Source organism: Notechis scutatus, chromosome 5, assembly GCF_049901735.1.
Source record: "Notechis scutatus isolate UNSWTSFEM ecotype Mainland chromosome 5, rNotScu1.2, whole genome shotgun sequence".
Taxonomy (NCBI): Eukaryota; Metazoa; Chordata; class Lepidosauria; order Squamata; family Elapidae; genus Notechis; species Notechis scutatus.
Window position 1 is genome coordinate 53,740,926 of NC_142013.1, and position 25,359 is coordinate 53,766,284.

The window sequence follows — 25,359 nt, forward strand, 5'->3', positions numbered from 1 at the left end:
GTTTTTTTAGGTACATGCCAACTTTATTACCTAACAGTGGATATACTTTATAATGGATTCACAATTGTAGATGTACAGAAGTTTGTCCATCACTTTGTGTGAAATTCACTTTTACGTGATAGTTATGCTTAAATATTTAACCTATAATTATTTTAAATTATAATTGTCCTAAACAATGCATACCCAAGCCCAGGAGTGCTGTGTAACTTGCCAATGAGTTGTCTCACTAAAATTAGCAGTGAACTAACTGTATAATGAAAACCATGGGATTCTCATTTCCCATTTAATCTAATTTAGCAGAATGAGTAAATATTGTTCAATTTTAGTCATTATAATGTTTTGCTAACCAAAGCCATCTTCAGTCATTGAATATTGTGCATAGCAGTGTTTGCCAATTGTGGGAACCTTAAGAAGTGTGAACTTCAATTCCCAGAATTCCTCAGCCAGCATGGGAGGCTGGAGAATTCTGGGAATTGAAATCCACATTTTAAAATGTCCAAGGTTGGGAAGGTGCATAAAATAATAAAGCACAGGGCTTTTTCTCTGATGTTTCCTGCTCCATGCTCCGTTTCTGTGATGAAGAGCATTTTTGTTTCATCTGTGCGTGCAGCTGTATATGTATTTACAGAGCAGGAAATTTGAGTGTTCTAATCTAGGAAAGCTGTGCACACAAAACACTGGGGGATGGGGATCCTATTTAATAGATTTAGGGTGTGATCTTTTTGGACTGTAAGTTATTGCATTCAGTTAAAACAATGATTTCCTGTAATGATTTCTAGGGACAATGTTGTCTACTGTTGTTAAAAGAATGATTGAGCTGCACAGCTACAAATACCATTTTTCTTGATGTGTGTTCAGTTTGCGACTGTGTTGCGTATATATTTTGCAATGTTTTCTGTACATTGAAAGTATGACAGAACATGAGTTCCTACTTTCTATACATTGATATTTATATTATATTATTGGAAGGAATGTAAACGGAGTATTGAACATCCCAGCAGATATCCAAATCAGTATCTGCAAATCATACTTCCGGGAGAAAAACTAGCAGTTTCATAGCTATAGAACTCTACGTCTTCTGTTGTTTGCATACACATTTACACCGTAGGATCTCTAATGATGACGGAGAAACAGAAGGCATGCTGTTATCCTCAGCAGTCATTGGTTATTTCTTCAGCCAACTACAAAAAGCTATCAGCTAATCTCCCTACTGAGAATGCTGCCAGCATATTTTCAATTCCAAGAAAAGCCATTCACAGAAAGTGCAAAGTCAAGAATCACTGACTTGGAAAGCAATCAGAGACGTCATTCGACTGAACCCTTAGTTACATAGTGCAACAACACTTAGATCATGCTCTGTCCCTTAGGAACCTTTAAAAATGCAAGTGAGCCACTCATGTTCCTAGAGCTTCTATAGGAAAATCCTTTGTGGTGGGAAGTAATTCAGGCAGAAGACAGAATTCACCTGCCTCCTATCTCAAAGGTCTTTTAAAAGAGAAGCTTTTGTGCATAGGAATTCAAGACTATAGCATGTAGCTCTTCCTTTTCCCGAGAGCATTTTTTTTCAATTTTTTCCCCCTAATTAAAAAAAAATGTATTTCAAAGAGGATACCACAAAGCCGGAAAATGTCTTGCCAAATGATCATCAGCTTGCCAAACTAGAAAAATTAGTATGTTTGGGAGATTTTCGTTTAAGGGAAAAGGTAATTGAGACACATTACTTTTTCTAAAATTATGTCTGGTAAAGAGGCAATTGCAACAAGAGATTGTTCTTCCTCCATTATCCCCAACCTAGGAAGTTCAAGAGATATTAAAGGAAGTTCCTAAAGATAAGTATGTAATTTTGGGAATCATTAGAGGGATTTGCCTGGCGCATGAAATGAAGACAGCCATTTATGTAAATATATTTAAACAATCTTAGAATGATAGTATGATTGGTTACTAGTTAGGTGATCAGGTACCTATCCTCTTTTGTGTTTTTCCATAGCATCTGCATGGCCAGGGAGAAATGGCTGAATTGTCAGTGTTGATCTGATCCAGTGTAGTGTCATTATATGTCATTGTCTAAAACTGAAAGACTTGTATTCCCAATAACATTTGAAATCTCCCAGCAATGCAAGCCGCCCATTATTTGATTTGAATGATTGTTGAGATATGCATTATTGTGCCCTGTCAGACACCAAAGGAGATGCTATTAAGCACAGGCAAGCAAACCTCCACCCTCTATACATTACAGTTCCATCATACCTTGCTATTAATCCAATTTTATCATCAAGACTGGAATAACAATGACATGATTTTGCATCGATATATTGTCCAGACACAGTGTAAAAATACATCATAGATGCAAACTCTTCTTTAATAAAAGTGAAAACAACTACACATGATAATGAACAGTGTTTATAGTGTCACTGGAGATCTTGTTTGAACTAGAGTACACAGAAAACCAGTTCTAAACCTTCCCCCTTTTAATTTTAGCAACAAATATCTATCCTAGAAAAACGATTACCTTTTTGCAGATCATTAAAGCAGCATTTCCCAACTTGACAGCTTTAAGATGAGTGGACTTCAACTCCCAGAATTCCCCAACCAGCAAGGAATTGACGTTCAACTCATTTTAAAGCTGCCAACATTGAGAAACACTGGATAAGAGGATCTTACAGCTGCCTTCCATAGCTGGGAACAGAGATGGAATTGCAATGTTATGTAGCCTTCCTTTTTTTAAAAAAATATTATTTTTATTATTCATCACACAGTCAGCCAAATGTTCAGACTGGGTTTGGCATTTTTGTCTGCCTATTGAATCCTTACCAACGACTTGAGATAGGCAGATCTGGATCTTTGACTATGTTACAGATATTATCGCAGAATGGAAGTTGTTCCAAGTAAAGCCGCCTTCTGCAATTGACGGGTGGCAAATTGTCAATGCCAATGGTGTTCAAGTAGTGCTCCAGTTGTTTTGAGATTGCATCCAAGGTATTACTATTGTAGTACTACCCTTGCTTGCCTTTGCCACAGTCATTCTATTTCTATTTGTAAGTCTTTATTTTGTTATCTTCTCCAGTTCATTCTCTTCTATTCTGCTGTCTTCAGGCACTGCCACATCCTCTATCCAGACTTTTTTGTCTTTCTTTTCGACAACTGTTAAGTCTGGGGTGTTATGTGGCAGGCGCCTGTCTCTGAATTCTAAAGTCCCAGAACAATTTAACTTCTTCATGTTCTATGTCTTTCTCTATTTTATGGCCCACCAGTTCTTGCTTGCAGGCAAATGATATTTCTTGCAGATTTTCCAATGCACCATTGTTGCTACCTTGGCATGCCGCTGCTTATTGTTAGTCTGTGCGATCTTCTTGTAGCAGCTTACCAGGTGGTCTACTGTTTGTTCAGGTTCTTTGCATAGGCAACATTTATTGTCTGTTGCTGTCTTTTCAATTCTGGCTTTGTATGCATTTGTCCTTAAGCCTTGGTTTTAGTTCCTTGGTCTCTTTCTTTAACTTTCCTACACCAGGTCCTGTTATTATCTGCTTTCCCTACTATTTTTTTAATGTACGGGCCATATAATGCTTTGTCTTCCCATGCCTCCATTCTGTTCTTCATTTGGTCTTTCTTGTAGGCCAGTTTGGTCTCTCTAATAGTCACTAAACCTTCCTGGTGTACTCACTTCAGCACACCGTCTTCATTATCCTCCAGATATTCTTCCAAAGCCCTTTTTTCTTCTTCAACCATCTGATGTACTTGCAACATTCCACACCCACATTTTTGCCTTGGTAGGTAGAGTCTGACAATGTCACTGCAAGAATGAAGGACATGGTTTATTGTCATTATTTTTCTGGTCTTCCTATCCATTCCTTTTAGTTCTGTTTGAGTCCAGTCCACTATTCCTACTAATGGCTGGAATTGCCCAGGTGTTGATTGCTTTCAATGCCTCCATTGAGTTTGGACTAAGATCTTCTTCACTCTATTGATGTATTCATCTCTAATCTTTTTCTTGACTTCAGTATGCTTGATGTTGTCAGCTTGAAAGATACCCAAGTATTTGTAGTGATTATCTTCATCCAGACTCTTAAAGTTATTTTCATGAAGCATCTTGATTCCTTCACTTTTCACTATTTTTCCTTCTTTGATAGTGAGTGTGACACATTTGTCCAATCCAAACTCCATTGCAATATCTTGGCTATATTTACAGACAGTGTTGAGCAGCAATTCTGTTTCAGATGAAGTTTTTCCATACAGCTTCAGATCGTTCATGTACAGGAAGTGGGATAGTTTGGTAGATGTTTTTGATGTTTGATAGCCATGGCCTGAGTTATTCAGTATTGTTGACAGACAAAACAGTGCAATGACAATTAGAAGTGGTGATAGTGAATCTCCTTGAAATATTCCCCTCTTGATATTAACCACTCCCAGCCTCTCATCATTGACCTGCAACTGTGTCTTCCATGCCTTTTTGTAGTCAATCCATGCTATGTTCAGGTTGGTATTTCTTCTCTTGCAGGTTTTCAAAATCATTGTCAATTAGGAGTTAATCTATCATTCCTCTGCTATTGGGGCAGTTTCCTTTCTGCTCAGGTGCAAAGAGATTGTTTTCAATTAGATGCTATTGGACTGCATCAGCTATTACATCTCCAAATTTTAACAATTTGAAAGTTGTTGGTAAGCAGGTAATTGGTCTGTAATTGCCTGGTGATGATGATGATGATTAGCTATGAGAGCTTTGAAGGTTTTCCTTTGGATGAGGTTCAGGATTATAGTGGAATGAAAGAATTCTAGGACCCCAGTGTTATTTAAATTCTATATAATATATATATATATATTGCACGTGGGTAGACAAATCAGCATGCATTAGCTTTTCTAAAAATACTTTGCTTTTGCTGAATTGGATTATGTTTTTCACATATGTTCTTCCAATATGAAAGAACTGACTGACCCAGTATATTTTAGCATCATTCTAATTTTATACTGATTCATGATCTTTTCAAAGTATATCTCTTAAAACACATCCAGTTCACAGCAGGTCTACATACTTTAATTTTTTAAAAAAGTTTTATAAATTCTATATAGAAAGGACTAATTGTATTATTTTTTAAAATGTATATACTTTGTTCAGAGAGAACCATGCAGAAAAATGTATATTATATTTTAAGAAAAGGTTTACTTGGTTCCCTGACCCAAGCCAAAGATAAATGTTTTTCCAAATAAAAAAATGAAATCTATACCTCATATTTGATTTTTTATTTGATTTTTTTAGACAAATGCTGAACTAAGTAATATGCTAGAAAAAGCAGACTTCCTGGAATAGTTTGATTATACTATAGTATCCTGATTCACAATTCTGACATATTGTTTTTGCTGTAGATTAAACGTTAGCCTAATATTCTCTTGGCACTTTCTATGCGATAGGAAATATTCCTTTTCTTTTTAAAAAAAGACATAATTCAGATATTGAATCCTCCAATAGGATCAATAAAACTACTGACAGATTATGAAATATGAACTAGCTAGAGCCATCTGTTTGCAGAAATTTGTTCTTCTACATGACTGTTAAAAGAACAAGAGCTTTGTCTTCTTTTACTGCCAGACATCCTAATAAGAATTAAAATAATTATTTCATGCATAAATATCTTAAAACTGTAATAAGATATACATTTATAAATAAAATACTAAAAGAATAAGAGTTAAAATAGTTCTGTACATCCAATGTACAGAATGTACAATGTACTTTTCACTGACTGATAACCTTATCTCTTAATAATGCAGGGGCTAAAAGCTCTCAGGCTAATACTGATGCTAAAAATGTGGCAGAACACAAGACTATGAAAATGGAGCAGATGGTGCATTCTCAACAGAATAATGTTCAGCATATCTTGGTTTCTTCCATATATTTACTGTTGTTATCTGCTGCTCATAAATATATAGCTCCATGTTTAAGTTCTGCAAGCAACATCTGGCAAGCCATTAATTTATCAGCTGACTGTTAAATTTCCATTAGCTAAAACTTATTTCAGCATTACATGGTTGACCTAGTATTGAGCAATCAAACTCTCTGTCTCATTCATATTGAAATTTCAGACAAGTTCCATTGAAGTAAGCTAAATGAGCACCTATTGGCTTCTAACCTGTGTGATTGACATAATATTGCTACATTTGATTATTTGCCATCTATTATTTGTTATGTTTTTATTCCAGGGCCTTCATAATTTATTTATATATTTCAAGTTCTTATCACTTTTTTCCCCCAGAAGGGACTTTTGTGGTTCATATAGCTGGATTCCAGCAATTTCAGATGATTCCACTGTTATCTTGATTCAGTTCATAAAAAGCATTTTGCTCAGACTTCAAAATGCAGCAGTGCAGAGGCAGCAGATAGAGAAATGGTGAGTCATTGCAAAAATATGGTGGATGCCTCACTCTGGAGCATTAAAGTCCTGAGATTCAGAACTCTACTACCATTTTGTAAGTCCCCAAAGACCTGGATTTTCATCAGGTACAGGATTGGGAGGCTGAATGACGCATCGCTGTGAGTTTGCAGCTTTTATGGTCTGACAAAGCTGACTTTGCCTATGTCTATATTAGTGGTGGAATTCTATTGGTTTGGCCAGGTTCTGGCGAGCCAGTAGTAGAGATGAGCAGTGGAGACCGAACCGGTTCTCTCCACCGCTCTGCTGTTGGGCCCAACCGCCCACCTAGGCTCCATACTCACCTTTATCCACTGAATTTGAAGCGCAGCTGCTTTACGCGGCACAGAAGAGTGCTGCGCGGCAGCTGCTCAAGCGACTGAGATCATGCAGGCTTACAGGAGGCGAATTAGAACGCCTCTCTGCCTGTGCAAACACCTCTGCGCCTTCACGTTTGGCATGCGCGTGCACGCAAAGTGCGTGCACGTGCATAAAGCATGCCCACCAAGCCACACCCACCGAACCGGTGGCAAAAATATTTGAATCCCACCACTGGCCTCTATCTACCACTATATTATTAATTATAGTTTTTGCTTGGTTATAGTTCTATATTTGCTAGACAGAATCACAAGTGCAAAATGGGTGGTTATATAAATTGATGTAATAAATGAACAAATGAATAAGGTATTCCTATTTTTTTTCCAGCCAATTGCTTCCCTCCTAAGACAGCACTAGATTATCTGATACATCCCACATGTAGCAGAAGCGTAGTGGTATACAGTGACACTAGTTATATTATACTCATTACTCTAAAGACTATCATCAAGGTGTTAGTTTGAATTTTAATAATCAAATCCTTATTTGAATTTTCTTCAGAAATGATCAGTTGTGATGTTATTAGTGGCAAACAGAAGTTGCTGTGCTGTGAAGCTTCTTTATGTGAGGAAAAGTCAGTCTGTGTCAATGAAAGTGTTAACATCCTCTAAAGGCCCACTTGCAGTTCTTGATGCTGCTGTAGTGTGTGGACTCAGGGTTGAGGTGGGTGATGTATTCTAAACAATACATGTAGAAAGAGACATTCCAGAAATTGGATGCCAAACTATTATTATATAGCAGTAGAAATAGGCTAATAGCTGACTGGAGTCTAAGAACCAGAAGGTAAATTAAATTAAGAGTTCTCATCAATAAGAATGTGAATTGCACACAACATCTATCAAACTGCAGTGACCCTACTAGTGGTTTATGTATCACTTGTTTTCTTCCATGATAGGATACTTTGCCTGACTGCAGTGAAGTTTCTCCCAAAGGCATGCTTTTGATAAAAAGTCAAGACATAACTGATATGCATCAGCTGCATACTCTGTTTTCACAAGAATGGCTTCTATAATGGTGAAGTGGCAGCTGCCATTTGGAAGCCACAGTGCAATGAAGTGCCATTTTAAATACCAGATTTGTTGCAGATTGCAATATACTGAATAAGCATCGGGAATAAATCAATGCAGATTCTAAAACAGATGGTAACATGAAATTGACCACCTGAGCCAAATTTGAAGTGATGCAAAATAGCGACATGGAACACCCTAAATCTTTCCACCAAGCATGTTGGTGTTCCCTCTATGAATGGAATATTTCTATCCTCTGTACTGAAATTTGGTCTTGGAGGATTTCTATGGAATTAAAGATTTGGAAAGAGAATAGCGAAATTTTATTTTTTTCAATGCCTTTAGTTTTTTTTGATTAGTGTTTCTTATCCCTTGGTCTGTGCTTTGCATACATTCACTTTGCTCTAAAAGGATCTATGTATATGTATGTAGAGTGATTGGGTTTATTTTCAGAGGGGATTTGAAGAAGTTCTGTCTAATAAGGAGTCTTTTGAGGGCAGGTTTAATAAGCATAAAAGGACTTCAAGTTTTCATTGATGACATGTAAATTTGAATAAATCAGAGAGACAGTGTCTAGGTTAATTAAACATTGATTTGCCTTGAGGTCAGCTGGGAAAAGACTATTATCAGGAAAAAGGGCACATAGTTATTTCAAAATCTTGTTGGCTGGTTTATGATATGGGTTTCTTGCAATGAAAGAAAAGATGGAGCATCTCAACTATTTGCAGCTTCTGACTTGTCTCTGGAGCCATCTCTGCTTGTATCAAGGGTTCAGATTGATTTACTCAAGTAGTTAAATCATTGGTAAGCATTATTGTTCAATAAACATGCTTAAAATTATACTGGATGTCCCTCACATAACTTCTAATGCTTTAATTTGATCAGGATTGGAGTCTCCTTTGGGCTTGAATAAAAATCTGCCAACTTAAATTCTGGCTGAAACAAGTCTTTTGGGGAACTTTCCTGATCCATCTTACCTTGCTACATAGCTTCAGCTCTACCCTAAGGAGATAAATTAACAATGACTTGGTGAATTGTGATCTTTCTTTGACACTTTCTGCCCTTAGTCTGAATAAAACTCCGGCTGAATTGAAACAGAGAATTGGAGCCTTAAATATTTAAATTGAAAGAATTTCCAAATTGTCAGCTGGCGGTCACAAATGTCCTCTAACTATAAACCATAAAATGTTCAAGTCCATACTCGACTGTAAGGTGAAAAAGAAACAAAGATTCATATTCTTGGAATTTCTACTATATTTTTACTGTTGAAATTTCTACTATATTTTTACTGTGTAATTCAGATTTTGGACTGGAAATGTTCAGTTCATTATTTTGAATCTTATTTGATTCTCAAAATGTGTGCAAATTACATATCTTTCAGGGGTGGAAAAAGGACCAGTTACCTCCCTGAAATGAAGAAATATAGTTAAAGCTAAATAACCAGTCACCATTGAGATATATTTCCTTAATTAAATAGAGAAGCAGAATGACTCTAGGCTGGCAAAAAAGAAGTAGGAGCAGAAGCAACTTCCAATTTCTTGGGAACCTTCCCATTTGGGAAGCTGGCAGAGTGTGTCAAAATTAACCCTTTTCCTTGGCTGACATGTGGAACTACCTGCTACTTTGCTTGGGGGAGAGAAACAAAAAGAGCTACAGACTGTCAGGAAAACTGCATCCCTGCTCACCATTCTGGCATGTCCCCAAAGGGAGAGTGTGCAGATCTATGGCATGGCAAGACCATAGGGATGCATTTGGTTGTGGGAAGCCAGCAGGGAACATCAACAATCATGATGAAGCTCACACTTCCTGCAGGCTTCCCCACTGACTTGTGGGAAGTTGGCAGAGAGTGTTGGAATTGAAGATCACAAAACCGAGGCTGCGTATTGCAGTGCTGAAGCAGCAGCATTGTTGCTCTACTAGTGCAAATTCTGTTATGAACCATATTCAATGACAGATTCAGGGAGGATTTTACTTGCAAAATAATTATGCTAACACCAGCTGCATAATGTGATCTGCTAGTTCTTATATGACTTGATGCACAATAGCACCTGCTAGCAGAAAACTAGCAACGTAGCAGCTTATTCTGCAAATATTGTATGGACTTCTTTAGGGCCTTTACACCATGCTTGTAAGGGAGAGAAGGAGTAAACTAAATGTGTTTTCTCTCACTAGGGATACTTGATTAGTCTTTTATAATTCTGATGTGATATAAATGGAGGTGATTTGCAGCTTCCAGTGCAATGTGCAGGCCGGACACTAATTAGCTGATGGATTTCACACTTCCTTGATTTTTGCTCAAAAATATATTTACTTATGTTTTAAAATATGCCATTTTGGGGTAAATTATATTCTTGATATTGTATGCATATTTTGCCTATTTACTGTACATAATATATATTTAAATATGTATCTTTCATTCGCCCTTTAATATGAAAACGAAATAGAACAAACTTATAACTGAGCACATGAAAATGAGCACAAACTAAAATCTGTCCACTCTTAGATATTTCATAAGTGAAATATGCCTAATCTACCAGAATTTTACTTTTATGGCTTGGAAGGCTTTTTTCTGCTTTAAATGACAGCAGCAGTCAGTTTACTTTCAGTCTGCCAGTTCTCTGATACACATTCTGGAGTAGATGAGAGGTTCATGTTTATTTACTGAAGTACTAAACTCATCCACAACCCTTGGTAACCAGCTTTGTGTTTTAATGAATAAGTCAAAGAGTGAAGAGTTCTTTCATCTCTGTTACATGCATCCTTAATCATAGACAGAAGAAAACTGCTTGCAGAAAAAAATACTAAAAGAAGACAGAAATTGGCCTTCAATTTGGATTTAAATAAACAGCTCTTTTCAATATTTTGTATACAGTCCTAATGTTATACCAAATATATTTATATTCTTTAATAACAAAGTTCAAAATAAACTCCATTATTATTGAACTAAAAACAGCTATAAGATAGAAAAGACCAGAAACAAATTGTCTCCTTTTGGAGACCCAGTGTACAAAATGGCAAGCTAGAGTCCATATGCTTGTTTCCACATATACTATATTTTATGAACTAGTTGTACATCAGCAATTCTCAGTAATACTAGTTTTTCTCATGCTTGGAGGTTATATGATGCTGGAGAACTAACAACGGGAGTAGCAGAGCTTTTACCACAGCAAGTTAACACTAACAAATCCTAAAAACAACTAGAACAGAAGAATGTAAACATATCTGAATTGAGGTCATCTATTTTTTTTTTTTTTTTTTGCCTGTTGACTATGCTTAAAATTAGTTTGGGAAATGGAGGGAGTTTGATTCAAACTATGAAGGTTTGTATGGCACCTCATTGATGCTATTAAAATAATTGCACTCGAGAAGTTTAGTTGATGATAAGGGGAAAAAGTCTTCAATAATATCTGGCTTTCTCTGCTTTTCACTGGAATTACTAATCTTCACTTCACTGTCATGACTAAAGTATTATTGTATTATTATTGTAACTGTTTATCTCATAGGTAATTGAACTAGTAAGTGATTGACATTTGTCAACACTTCAGTCTACAAATCTTTCCTTTACTAAACATTTTAATCCCAAAATAGATTTACTGTGATATTTATGCAGTAAATACTTCACCACTCTGGGATTAATCTTAATATAATATTCTTTCAGGTTTCAGCTCAAGGGATCCCAAATTTATCTCTAGTATCAGTCAGCTATAACTACTGTCTCTGGCCTGCTCCTGTGTAAATCTCATAATTGCACATAACTGCAATTGCAAACATAATTGTTTGAATAGTAGCTTCAGTTCTTCTCGGCTGGTATTTCCAACATGGAGTGCTCCAAATGGGTATGGGCTTCTCCAACGTATAGCCAACACAACTAAGGAACTAAGCTGAAAAATTATGAGAATTTGTTCAATAGACCTGGAAACGGAAGGCCAGCGATGAAAGTCTTAGCTCATAGACATAGACAGAGAAAGACTTTGATTCCTTTGTTCAACATCAAATTTAATGATTAATACCTCCTGACAAACATGTTGGAGGTTATTAATGTGGCTTTTTGAGCACGATTTTGAAATATTTTAAACACAATGTTAAAATAAGATTATTTTAACTTAAGAAAATGTATATTTTTCTAGTTCTATATTTCCTGGAAACTAAGTGCTAGGTAGGATAGCAATCTAGGAAGATATCTTTATTTTTGAACTGGGCAGTTTGGACTAAAAAACAAGAAAACTGTTATTACATCCCCATTGTGAAATTGGTAGATTATATCTGTCCTGCAGAAATGGAAGCAGAATTTACTTCAAGTCACAGAAACTATCAAAGAAGAAAAGCATGCATTGCCTGATTACATAAAAGACAGCCCAAAACAAGCATTGTTGTAAGTTAAAAAATGGAACATACTAATGGAACATACAGGAAACAAAACATGAATATCAAAATAACCAGGGGTGGGATTCTATCTTTTTAACAACCAGTTCTGTGGGCGTGGCTTAGTTGGTGGGCATGGCTTGGTGGTAATGTGACTGGCAGGGTGTGGCCAACTCAACATCACTCACATCGAGGCATGCATCTCCTCACCTGGCCTCTCGTGACTGCGGGGATGCTGCAATAGTCGTAAGTGTGAAAAATGGTCATAAGTCACTTTTTTCAGTGCCATTGTAACTTTGAATGGTCATTCCACACAAGCAAAGTACCAGCAAAGGAGGGGGAAAAAAACTCCAGAGAAGTTCCTGAGACAGGAAGTCTAATCCTGCCAAGAATGTAATAAGGGTTAACGGAGAGGCAGTTTCTGTAAGCAACACCAGAATGTTTCCTTCCTGCCTTCCTTACAGGATTAGGCCAGTAATTTCTTCTAACAACTGGTTCTCTGAACTGCTTAGAATGTTAACAACTGGTTCTAGTGAATAGGTACGAACCTGTAGAATCCCACCCCTGAGAATAACATAATAAAAACAAGAACAGAATGTTGGCAAGAAAAAGCGTTACATGGTCAGTTTCTTTAAAAGATTGAGGGGAAAGTGAATAAAGACAAAACCTGGCAAATGAATACAATGGGAACATTTAAAAAGGAAATTGAACAGCAAGCCATTCAAAATAATGTAATCAAGGCCAGAATTTTAAAAAATCAACAATAGATCATATAAACAGCTCATGCAAGAAGACTGTGCTAACCGATTGTAAACAACATAATACATTCACCAAAATGATTCAATTTTTACTTCGGTAAAACTTATTGTCTGCCAATAATGAAAAATTGGTGGGAACGTAGAGTTGAATAAGTATTAAAAAAAAATAAGCAGGTTAGAATATTTAGGAGATTTCTAAATACAAACTGATAATGTCTTGGTGCACAACACACCAGATTTAACTGGGCTTGAAAAGAAGAAAGTATGGATAATTAATGTGGCAATACCAGGGGATAGTGGAATAGAAAATAAAGTGCTGGAAAAGATCACAAAGTATCAAGATCTGAAAACTGAAATTGAAAGATTAATAAATCAATCAGTTGTGGCTCTCCCAGTGGTTATTGGCACACTGGATGCCATATCAGATAATCTTGGATGGCATTTGGAAATGATTCCCACTTCACTGATTTCTATCTATCAATTATAAAAGGCCACATTATGTGTATACTGTGCCGGCACATAATAACATCTTTAGTTCTTGTGAAGAACTTAATGAATATGAAGGCCAACACCAGCTAAAGCACTGGCAGCTCACGTTGTGCATGTAATAATACAAAGTAAAAGCTTAAAAGGTTTAATATTTAGTTGCTTTGATCACTCAGCACCATAACTATGACCTCCCTCGCATTCCCCGCCCCCAGATAGGACACTATGCTATTAAAAAATAATTGTGGATTCAATATAGGTTTTACAAAGGTATCAGATAAACACTGCAGAGAAAACATCAGCCTGCTGTTTCTTAATTTGTTATACAACATGCTTTTGCATGTTTTGGTATGTATAGGACTTACTTTCTCACATAAGATATGTTCAATTTCAGGCTTTTCTCTGGAGAAACTACAGAACTGGTCTAATTCCTGAAATGAAATGATGGTATTTAATTGTTTGCAGACTGGTTGTGATTCAGTGTGTATTGTATTAATAAAATAAATGGTTATTTAGAACAGTGGTCGCCAACAGGTGGTCCATGGCCCACTGGTGGTCCACAAGAAAATTTTGGTGGTCCGCAGAGAAATGTCACCCCCAGAGCACCCCCCCCCCAAAGCAATTAATCAAGGCTGTGCGTGAACACAACACTGTGCCACCCACATGGCCCACGGGAACCTTCCCTGCCCACTCACTCCTTACCTGGCAAACTTGCCTAATAAGTTGCTATTTTTCCTTTTTTTTTCCGGCCATCAGCTGTTCTGCTGTACTGGGAGATTTAGATTAGCTCTGTCTTACATATTGGCAAAAAAATATATCAGAAAATAAAATACAAGTTGAATAGTCAAGACCTTGTTGATGATACAAGCTCTGTAAAGGACCTTGGAATACTCATCTCTAATGATCTAAGTGCTAGAGCCCACTGTAACTACATAGCCAAAAAGGCACTAAGAGTTGTTAACCTACTCCTATGTAGCTTTTTCTCTGGTAATATCACACTACTAACTAGAGCATACAAAACATTTGCTAGACCAATACTCGAATACAGCTCATCAGTCTGGAACCCACATTACATATCTGATATTAGCACAGTTGAGAAAGTCCAGAAATATTTCACAAGAGTTCTCCACTCTTCTACTCATTGTAGAATACCTTATACCACCAGACTTGAAATTCTAGACCTAGAAAACCTTGAATTATGCCGTCTTCGGTCTGATCTAAGTATGGTATATAAAATCATACATTGCAATGACTTACCTGTCATGAATACTTCAGCTTCAACCATAACAACACAAGAGCACACAATAGATACAAACTCAAGGTTAACCGCACCAAACTTGATTGCAGGAAATATGACTTCAGCAACAGAGTGGTCAATGTCTGGAATACTCTACCTGACTCTGTGGTTTCTTCCCCAAACCCCAAAAACTTTAACCTTAGATTGTCTACTTTCCTAAGAGGTCTGTAGGGGGCGGGCATAAGTGCACCAACGTGCCTACCATCCCTGTCCTATTTTTTTTTCTTATATGTACCAATTTCATGTATTCATAACTATGTATATACTTATACCTATTATCTTGTAAGTGATTGACCAATCAAAATAAAAAATAAATAAAAAAAAGCTAGAAAGCAGGAAATCATTGGGTTTCTTGCTTTCTAACTAATCGTTAGATCTTCAGCTCTGCTTTTAAGCAAAGCCAAACCTTCCTTCGGACTGAAGCTTCTATTATTCAGTGCAGACTCAGGTAGCCAATGATAGATAGATCTCTGAGTGATTCTGTGATTCTGTGAGCAACTCAATCTGCCTGCCTGCTTTGCCTGATTTTGGATAAAAGTTGCTCTCTTTATACAAAAAAATCAATATTTACATCAATATTTATAATATTTACATACAAGCCATGCCCACCCAATCACATGACCACCAAGCCACACCCGCAAATTAGGCCATGCCCACAGAACTGGTTGTTAAATTTGAATCCTACCCTGCCTGTGTGTTTGTGTGTGTGAGAGAGAGGGAGAGAGGTTAGATCAGATTCCCCCACCTCTCTCTCTCCTCTCTCTCTCTCTCCCACCAACGTCAGCAAGCCACCATGAGTCAAAATTCATATTAGTGGTCCCTGGGATTTAACATTATGAGTTTGGTGGTCCCTGAGGTCCAAAAGGTTGGCGACCTCTGATTTAGAATATTATGGAATGATTAGGCTGTAAAAAACCTTTGTTTAGTACGTAGTGCTGACACAATGCAGTGGAGCCAAATGAGATCTTAATTTGAAGAGGAAAAAAATATAAACCAGAGAAATATGAATTTATGGTAGGGCTATGTTAAGAGCTGTAGTTCTGTCTTTTGCTCCCTAAAATCAGTTAGAAAGGATGTGATCTCTTGTTTTCTTTACATTCAAGCAAACACATTCCTAGTCTATAGGAATGGAAATCTGGACCAGGGACAATAAAATAAAAGCCAACCAGATGGTCTGTCAAGTGGCTTCAAGGTCATAAAATAGGCTAGGCAGCTGTTATGGTGTTATGACCTGTGCTTTTTTTCATGCTTCATTAGGAGCATGAATTCCAATTTAGCACGATGACTTGCAGTGATATATGCAGGCATATTTGACACTTGAATATATCACGTGTGTGTGTGTGTGTGTGTGTGTGTGTGTGTGTGTGTGTGTAATATTTACTCGAGTTATAGGCTATATTATAAGGGCACATACTTTAAGAATGTAACCAATGTGTGTTCTTTTCTGACTAGTGGTTTAATACCTCACCAAGATCTGACTGTGTTGGCAAAAACAATCCCTATAATATATTGGATCATCTTTGAGATAAACCCTATCCTCTACTACCTTGCTAACCAAAGTTCATTCCACTCAAGCAAACATTTTCTAGAGTAGAAAGGTCTCAAGTGTTGGCCCAAGAATATTTTTGGGTAGTAGCATAGGAATCATCTTATATGGCCAACTTCCAAAAAGTGCCCTGGGAGAATCTTTAGCATTTGTTTTCAGTTTGCCTTAGAAAACCTGCACAGCTGAGAGTGAGTAAAGTTGAAGCTTAGTTGAATTTTCTTTCAATGTAACAGTACAAAGAGCAGAAAGCTAACTCAAGGAGTTGTGCACAACTCAATATTTACTGTAATAGAACTATTTGAGCCCAAAGTCTTCCATGACAATACATGTGTCTCTTTCAGACCAGAATTAATGCTTGCAATTGAATCTTGGACAGGGGATGAGAAGGGGCATTGGTGCTTACCTGATACGGCCATTTTCTGGGAGCTGTGAAGAGCATCCAAGCATGGGAAGTGCTTCCGTCTGTCATTCGATAGGCTGAGCTGATTTCCGAAGATAGTCCTCCTTTTGGCTCCTCCCAAGTGTCCCCAGTTTTGGTGAAGTCGAAGTGATAAGTTCATCGCTGTTCTCCTTCACCATAGCTCTTTAGTCTTGGCCAGTACTGGACCCAGAACAAGATGGTCCCTGGGTGGGGCTGGATGCTCTTCACAGCTCCCAGAAAATGGGCGTATCAGGTAAGCACCAACACCCCTTCTCCTGAGAGCTGTTCTGAGCATCCAGACCTGGGACATATCAAAGCTGGCATGTCCTATGTGAGGGTCTCTGTCTGGTTTGGAGTCCCACTCCTCATGTGAACCTGTTGTAAGATCCGTTTGCCAAAGGCTGAGTCTGCTGAGGCAAAAATGTCTAGTCTATAGTGTCTTATGAAGGATGACGGTGACGACCATGTCGCCGCCCTGCAGATTTCCTCGATTAGTGCTTGAGATTCCCAAGCTGCAGATATGGCAGCACTCCTGGTGGAGTGTGCCGTTATCCCTCTGGGTACTGGCAATGTCTGTGCTTCATAGGCTTTTGCAATTGTGGCTCGTAGCCACCTGCCTACTGTAGAGGCTTTGACTTTCCTGCCCAGAGTGGAGGATTGGAATGAGATGAAGAGAGCCTCCATCTTCCTGTGTGACACAGTCCTGTTTATATAAATGTGAAGGGCCCTTCTTACACCTAGTAATGCCATTGTCTCTCTAGGGCATGGGCCAGTCTTGAACAGAAGTTGGGCGAATCAACTCCTGTTCTCGATGGAAGGCAGAATTAATTTTGGGTATAAAGGTTGGGTCTAGATGAAGAATGACTCTGTTGGAGTGGAATATACAAAGGTCTTGTCTCACTGACAGGGCAGCCAGCTCAGAGATTCATCTTGCCAATGTTTTGGCTACTAAGGACATCATCTTATAGGTGAGCAGGTGGAGGCTCATGGTTCTCAGAAGTTCAAATGGTTGTTTGGTGAGTGCTGTGAGAACCTTGTTCAGACACTGGGGGTCTTAAATTAGTGGCCCCATAGACGAAACTACTTATCCTCGGGTGATGAGCGAAGGATTGTAGGTCCCCGCAGGAGATAACTGAGCTGCCAACTGCCTGCGTAATGTATTTGGGGAAAGCCCTTTTTCCAGGCCTTCCTGGAGGAAGTCCAGTATGTGTGCCACCAATGGAGAGATGGGATCTATCTTTGCCTTGTCACACCACCTGTAAAAACTAGTCCAAGTGGCATTATAAATGCCATTAGTGGATGGACGTCTGGCCACCTGGATCATTGTAATGACTTTGTTGGAGAGTTTCTTGCCTTTCAGGAGCCATATGGCTAAGTGGAGCCATTGTTGGTCTGGATGTTGTATTGGATCTCATGTGAGGGAGACTCTGTCCAGCGGGATTCTCCAAGGGTCGGTTGTTGATAGGTCTCTGAGATCTGTGAACCACAGACATCTGGGCCAGTATGGTGTGATTAATAACAGTTCTGCTTTTTCCTCCAGGAGTTTCCAGTTCACTTTGGGTATCAGTGGCAGGGGAGGGAAAGCATATAGGAGACCTCGAGGCCAGTGGCAGCGTAGGGCATTGACTCCCTCTGCTCCCTGGGTTCGAAAACTCGAGAAGAATCTCGGTAGCTGGGCATTGAGTGATGAAGCAAAGAGGTCCAGGATTGGCCACTCTAAATGGTCGACATTGGCCTTGCTCAACGAGTCTGCTTGGATGTTGGACTGTCCTGAGATATGTTCCGTCTGATGGATAGTAGATGCTTCTCTGCCAGTGGCATAGTCTCTCTGCCTCTCTCATGAGGGGCTTTGAGTGCGTGCCCTCTTGTCTGTTTATGTGGGCCTTTGTGACCACATTGTTGGTCAACAGGAGGACATGCTGGCCCTGAATCTCTGGTTGAAATTTGCATAGGGCCAGATGGGTCGCCCTCAGTTCTAGCCAATTTATGCTGCAAGCTTGTTCTGTTGTGGACCAGCGACCCTGGACTACAAGAGACTGTTAGTGTGCCCCCCAACCAAGCTCACGCCTGTGGTGATTGTCTGTCTGTGCAGTTTTCTGAAAAGACAGCCCTTGGTGATGCTTCCTGTACTCCACCAGTGGAGTGATAGGAGAACCCTTGGTGGAACGGTACACCTTGGTTATGGCATTGTTCCTTGCTGATCTTTGGTATGGGAGCAGAAGCCATTGTAAGGTTCTGGCATGGAGATGGACCCAGGGAACAATGGAAATGCAGGAGATCATCTTTCCCAGCAGTTTGGATAACTGGGCCAGGGGTACTCGTTTGAGAGTCCTAATGCACTTGGTCAACTCCTTGATGCTACACTGCCTGTCTGGGAAAAGGGAAACCTTCCCTGCCACTGTGTCAGTGATGGCCCCTATGGGAGTCAAATGACTTTTGGTTCAACTGATCGAGAACCCATGTTCTTGAAGTGCCTGGAGCATGACTTGAGCATCGTTCCACTTGCTGGTGAGATGACGATAGAGTTAAAATGTCATTGAGATAACATTGTAGGCGGACTGGCTTGCTCCTAAGGTGGGATGCTAATGCTGCTAGAATCTTTGTAAAGGTTCGAGGGGCTGAGACCAAGCTGAATGGTAGGGCCCTGTATTTGTAGTGTTGACCATTGTAACAAAACCTCAAGAACCTTCTATGAGTGGGTCTTATTGGGACATGAAGGTACGCCTCAGTAAGATCTATTGAGGTCAAGACATCTCCCTGCCTGATGCTAAGGAGGATGGATTGTAGGGAGCTCATCTTGAACCTCCTGTAGACCAGGAAGCGGTTCAGGCATTTCAAGTCTAAAATTGCCCTCCAGCCCCTCCAAACTTTTTGGGACCACAAATATGTGTGAATAAAATCCCTGTCCCAGCTGATTCACGGTAACCTGTTGGATCTCCCGGATTGTGGTCTCCATAAGGGCCTTCTTTGAAGGATCCCTTGAGACAGGGCATTGCATAAAAAAGTTCAGGGGTGTGGAGAGGAACTCCAGAGAGAGACCTGATCTTATGGTCCCTCGGACCCAGACGTCTGAGGTGGTAGACTCCCATTGTTTGGCAAACAGGGTTAACTGCCCTCTGATGCGAGGATCAGTTAGGAAATTATTTCAGGCATTGAAAGGATCTATTCCCTGTGCCATGAAAGGGCCTCTTCGCTTGACCTCCCCGTCTGTTTCTGTCCCCGAAACTGGACCTATCTGACTGCTGTCCCTGCTGGTAACCAAAGGGTCTTTGGGAACTTTGGGAATGGTTCCCCTGGTAGAAAGATTGAAAGGAATTCTTCTGAAAGGACTGGGGTGTTCTGGTCTCAGGTTTACAAAAAATGGAAGGAAGAATCTTCTTATCCCAAGATTCCACCAGGATTGGATCCAGGGCAGATCCGAACAATTTGTTTCCCTCAAATGGGGCGTATGCCAGCTTCCATTTGTGCTTGGTATCCGCTTGCCAATGGTGGAGCCAAAGTAAGCAGTGGGCTGTTACTTGGGACGCTATGACTCTGGAAGAGAATTTTACCACATTCAGAGTTGCATCTGCAGAGAATTCAGTGGCTGCCATTAATTTGGCTATGACCTGATGTGCCCTGGTAGTCGAAGAAGGGATGGGATCTTGCTGGTGCCAAAGCCACCTTAGGGAAGTATCTGTGAAAAAGGAAGCAGCTCTGCCCTTTTCTCCTCTGGTTTCAAGATGTCCTCCTCTTTGCTTGGTACGGTGGAGGAGGAGGCTAGGGCCACCACTGGATCATCCACTAGGGGGGTCTGAAGAGAGCCTGATAATTCTGGGGCTAGGTTGTAAAATATTGTCATATCCCATGGGACTGGGATAGGCACCTGTGGAAGTCCACTGCTTCTGAACTATGTCTACAAACATTTGTGGGACTGGAATGATCTCCTCCTTGGTTACTGGTTGTGAGAAAATAAAATCATCCCTTGAGGTTAAAGGCGGTTCGGAGGTGGTTGTCAGATTGTCTAGGCGAGCAGTGTTTTTGGCCTTAAATAATAAGGACTTAAATCGGTGTGGGCGGAACAACCCTGTGAATGCCGGTTGATCTGGAACCAGTTGAGCTCCCTCCTGCCATTGTACACCTGGATACAGGTGCATCTAAAGAAGTGAGGCTTGTAAGCCGAGGCAGTTGGTGCACCTAGAATGTCTGCTCTGGAGTGCGGGCAGGGACTCCCTAATATTGTTTAATTAATTTAATTCCCTTCTTTTTTTTGATGCCAATAGAATTCTAATTAAAGATTGAATATAATGCCAAATAAAGGATTCACCCTGATCTGCCCAGATTAGGCTTAACTGTAATTAATGTAAATACACTTTTTGCTGGGCTTGAACAGCTTTAATGCACAGGCAGTCACAGACCTAGGTGCTAGCTGTTGCATTGCTTTTCTGATGCCTGCTATCAGGGGTCTGCCAACTAATTTTATTAAAACCAACAATTGCATCTCTGCTTTAAGATCAGTTGTTGAAAAACCCAGTCAGGCGGTCATAGACCAGCCCGCAATGGGAAGCCCCAACAGCAATCTATTATAATAACAGCCCTTTATATTCAGTGCTGTTATTTCTGGTGCAAAAATTACCAGAGGCTGAAATTAAAGGAAAAAAAGATGGCGTCAGCCATTGGCGTGCAAATTTACTGGCTTCGGCAGTCAAGCCTGGCGGGAGCTGAATTAAGAGAACTCAGCTGAAATTTAACCCACCGGGTAGAGAGGTCACTTTGATGTGTCCCCCCCTTTTAGATCGGTTGCCCCTTATCAGCCTTTAAAGAAGGCTGCAGCGCGATCTCAAGCTTTCGCTTGGTGCGCCAGGATGGTCTTTTGTTGAGGGCTTGAGAGTTCTGACAGCCAGCTGATTTTAAATGGCATCAGCTGTTCTTTTGAATGGGATTTTCCCTCACAAAGTGGCGGGCAGTTATAGAGGCTGCAATCTCATTGTGGTGAGTCAGACAATGTATTTTCAGATCCAAATATCCACCCTAGCTCGAACACAGGCTGAGCTAAAAATGGGGACACTTGAGAGGAGCCATAAGGAGGAGTTTCCTCAGAAATCAGCTCAGCCTATCAAATGACAGACGGTAGCACTTGCCTGGATGCTAGGAACAGCTCCCAGGAGAAACTAGGCTTTGAAATTGTTCTCTGATGACAGTCCCCAAGTTTTATAATGCCATTTCTTGATCGTTCAAATTTTGATAGTATTATTCTGAACTAGCCTACCCTATGATAAATGTTCATTGTTGATCAAAACTTTAGACAAAACCCCTCATTAAAAACTCCTGAAAATATTCTCTGTTACAGGGTAACATACATGCCTTGGTAGAGGCTGGTCAGTGATTAAAGCAAGAAGAGGAGAACAGAAATTAATGGATAGGTCTTGTTATACTTCACCCAGTTATAAAAATGATTGAATGATGAAGAATTAAACAATCCTCTGTTAATGGTGTATAACTCCCTTTACTGCTTTATATTCTATCTGTTTGCCTATTTACTTACTTATTTATACTGAAATTATTAAAAAAAACTGAAAGCAAGGAAGCTTCTAGAACAAAAGTCAGGAAGCTTTTTGATCTGAAAGGTTGTAGTGAGGGCAACCTTATCTCTAGTGAGTCTCAGTGAGGGAAGATTATATATATTTTCTCTTTCTGTCTCCATAGCTGTAGTCATATACTACATTTGAGCTTCTTACCGATCTATCTGATTTTCTGGAATTACAGAATAGAATACATCACAGACTCCCCAAATGGACTTGGTTTATATAACCCATTAAGAGCCACTTGATAGCTAGCTAATGTTAACATCAACCAAATACAGAATGTTGTGGAAATGTGTATGTATGTGTATCTTTCTCTGATTGGGTTAAGCATATTGTCTGAACCCCTTCAACTCTATACCCATAGAGTGTCATTTTGTTCTTTTCAATAATCCCAGTAAGTAGGCTGCCATTTTCCATTGCTACTAGCAGTCTTGATCAGCATGATTTCAGCATTCTCCATGAGACTACAACATTATTCAAACATGAATGATTACCATTGGGTAATCTTTTTCCTGCAAATTAATTGGGAGATTAATCTAGATAAATGAGTGATTTTAAAAGAGACAAGCTGCTTCTAATTGTAGAACAAGAACTTTGTATTAACTGCATCCTCTGATTAAGGAAGATTACCCATTTCTATTAGATTTTTAACTAGGTGTAAGCAAAAATCCCAAGTCTTCATTCCTTTAAGTACAAACTGTATTTTAAAGAACTGTGCTGTTCCATGCTGCATTATTTTATTCACAGTACACTCAGTACATGTTTTTTTCAGTATAAACAGTACATTAAAAATCTGGTAAATTAATATTTTCATACATAGGCAAAGGAAAGATATCTAAAACTGAACAGCAATAAAAACATAAATTTCACTTCTATCTTTTTTATTTCTTAGCCTTGGAAAATAAAATTTATCTGGTACCAAAAAGAAAACAATTTTGGCACTAAACAAATAGTTATGTAACAGCAATTTAGCCTTTATTTTAGCTTGCTTGGATCTAATAGTTAAGGAAAATAAGGTCATGCCGTAAAGCTGATCTGATAAAATAATAGGACTGAGGATACTTGAAATTGGAAGGTTTTTTAATGCTGTCATTCAAAATATAACTTTCAATTCCAGGTGAGCTTTCTCTGTGAATTTCTATGGTTAAAACAGTTATTCAAATTCACAATAGTACCAAATAAGTTCAAAGAAGGAAACAAATTCATAAATTACATACAAAAAACAAATGAAGTAAATTATTTCCCAATATTCTTTTTAAAATATATTTTTATTATTATTTTTTCAATATACATCCATAGTGTTTGTGAACCAGAGGTGGTATTCAGCAGGTTCTGACCAGTTCTGGAGAACCAGTAGCGGAAATTTTGAGTAGTTTGGAGAACCGGCAAATACCACCTTTGACTGGAGATTTTACAGTATCCTTTCCCTGCCACGCCCACCAAGCCACACCCACAGAACCGGTAGTAAAAATATTTGAATCCCACCACTGGTGTGAACAGATTTGGTTCTGGGTATCATTCATATTAATCCAATTCATCATAACAACATTAGTAATCTCTATCACATTTGTCAAATGTAAGTAATCATCATTATATTGTTTAAACATATCTAAACATTAAAAAAACCTAACTCCTCATCTTTATCTCTATCTTCATCTATGTCTTTTTTGTTCAATCTAAACGTTTCTCTATTATATAAAACAAAATTAATTCTAAGTATCATTCATATTGATTCAATTCATGTTAGCGATATTGGTAATCTCTATCACATTTATCAAATTTAAGTAATTATCAATATATTATTTAAAAATACATTAAAAATGCCTAACATCTGTAAACTTCTAGTCTTTCTATCTATTATTTTTACTCATTCTATAAAAATCTATATTCTAATATTTCCCCTATCTAATTTTATTTCTGCCTCCTTTAACTTACAATCAGGATACTTGAATATTTAAATGGCAATTCTTTCTATCCATCATCTCCCCTTCTCCTTAGTGCTTCAATTCTTTATTTTTTAATTTGCCATCCACACTTCTCATCTTTATCTCCATCTCCATCTGTATCTTTCTTGTTCATTCTAAACATTTCTCCCAGTACAATCTTATGCTGTCAATTCTCCCAAATTCCCATTGGAGATTGGCCCATGTGCCAATCTCCTTATCAAAAGTGTCTCTCCAATTGTCTATTTGTCTATTTTATTTTCTTCAGTCTTTTTCCTTTATCAGCTGATTTGTCAGTCCTAGTTTTTGCTCCAGTCCTTGGTTTATTTGTTGATGGCCAATCCATCTGTTCTTTCTGCTCCTTTTTGCTTGCCATTTATCTGGTCTTCCTCTTCATCAAGCTGTTGCTTCATTTGCTGATTTTTCTGATCCATATTCTTTCCCTGTTTGTGTTCCATTCACTGGCTTAAGTAATCCATTTCATCCAATCTTTCTGTTGGTTCCACCAATTCATGAGCAGTTTGGTCTTTATTCATTGTTCTTTCTGAGATTTTCCCATTTTCTCATCCATCCCATTGATCAAATCCATAACATTTCAGAACAACAAAAACATCTCATTGAAAAGTTCACTCATTTCCACGGCTGTTCCTTCAACTCCAGTCATAGTAGCGATAAAAGTGGAATAAACAATCACACCTCAATCTGATTCAGAGAGTCCAAGGTTTATTTTCCAATCATTAGTAGATGGGGCTCTCCTCTCAAATTTCCATGCTGCCTTTTTTCTAGCAGATGTTTATTTCATTCAATTTCCATTTCTTTCAAAACAAAATCAATTATTTTAATGAGCCAATTCCAGCATTTTACTCAGTACTTTGATAGTCCAAGATATCTGCTCTGTGATTTTAGTTTTTTATTCCAGCTTCCCAGAGTCTCTTTTATAAAATGTCTTTTTTATTTCCACCTCTGGTAAGCACAAGGCAGTAAACAGTTAAAAGTTCCAGCCACCGGCTATCAAGTTTCCTCCTCTGTAAATTTCCAGGAGTCTAGGAGTCATTTTTTCTTTAGTCAGCAGATAGCGCTCTTCAAATTTCTTAACAACCAGTTTTGTGGCATGGCCTAATTTGTGGGTGTGGCTTAGTGGTCATGTGACTGGCTGGGCATGACTTGTATGTAAATATTATAAATATTTATGTAAATATTGGATT

At 38.6% G+C, this 25,359-nt stretch overlaps 1 protein-coding gene across 1 annotated transcript in view; it reads right to left on the reverse strand.

The window, feature by feature from the left end:
• Positions 1–25,359, reverse strand: part of KCNJ6 (potassium inwardly rectifying channel subfamily J member 6) — a 124,564-nt gene that overhangs the window by 30,481 nt on the left and 68,724 nt on the right. The window lies entirely within an intron of this gene.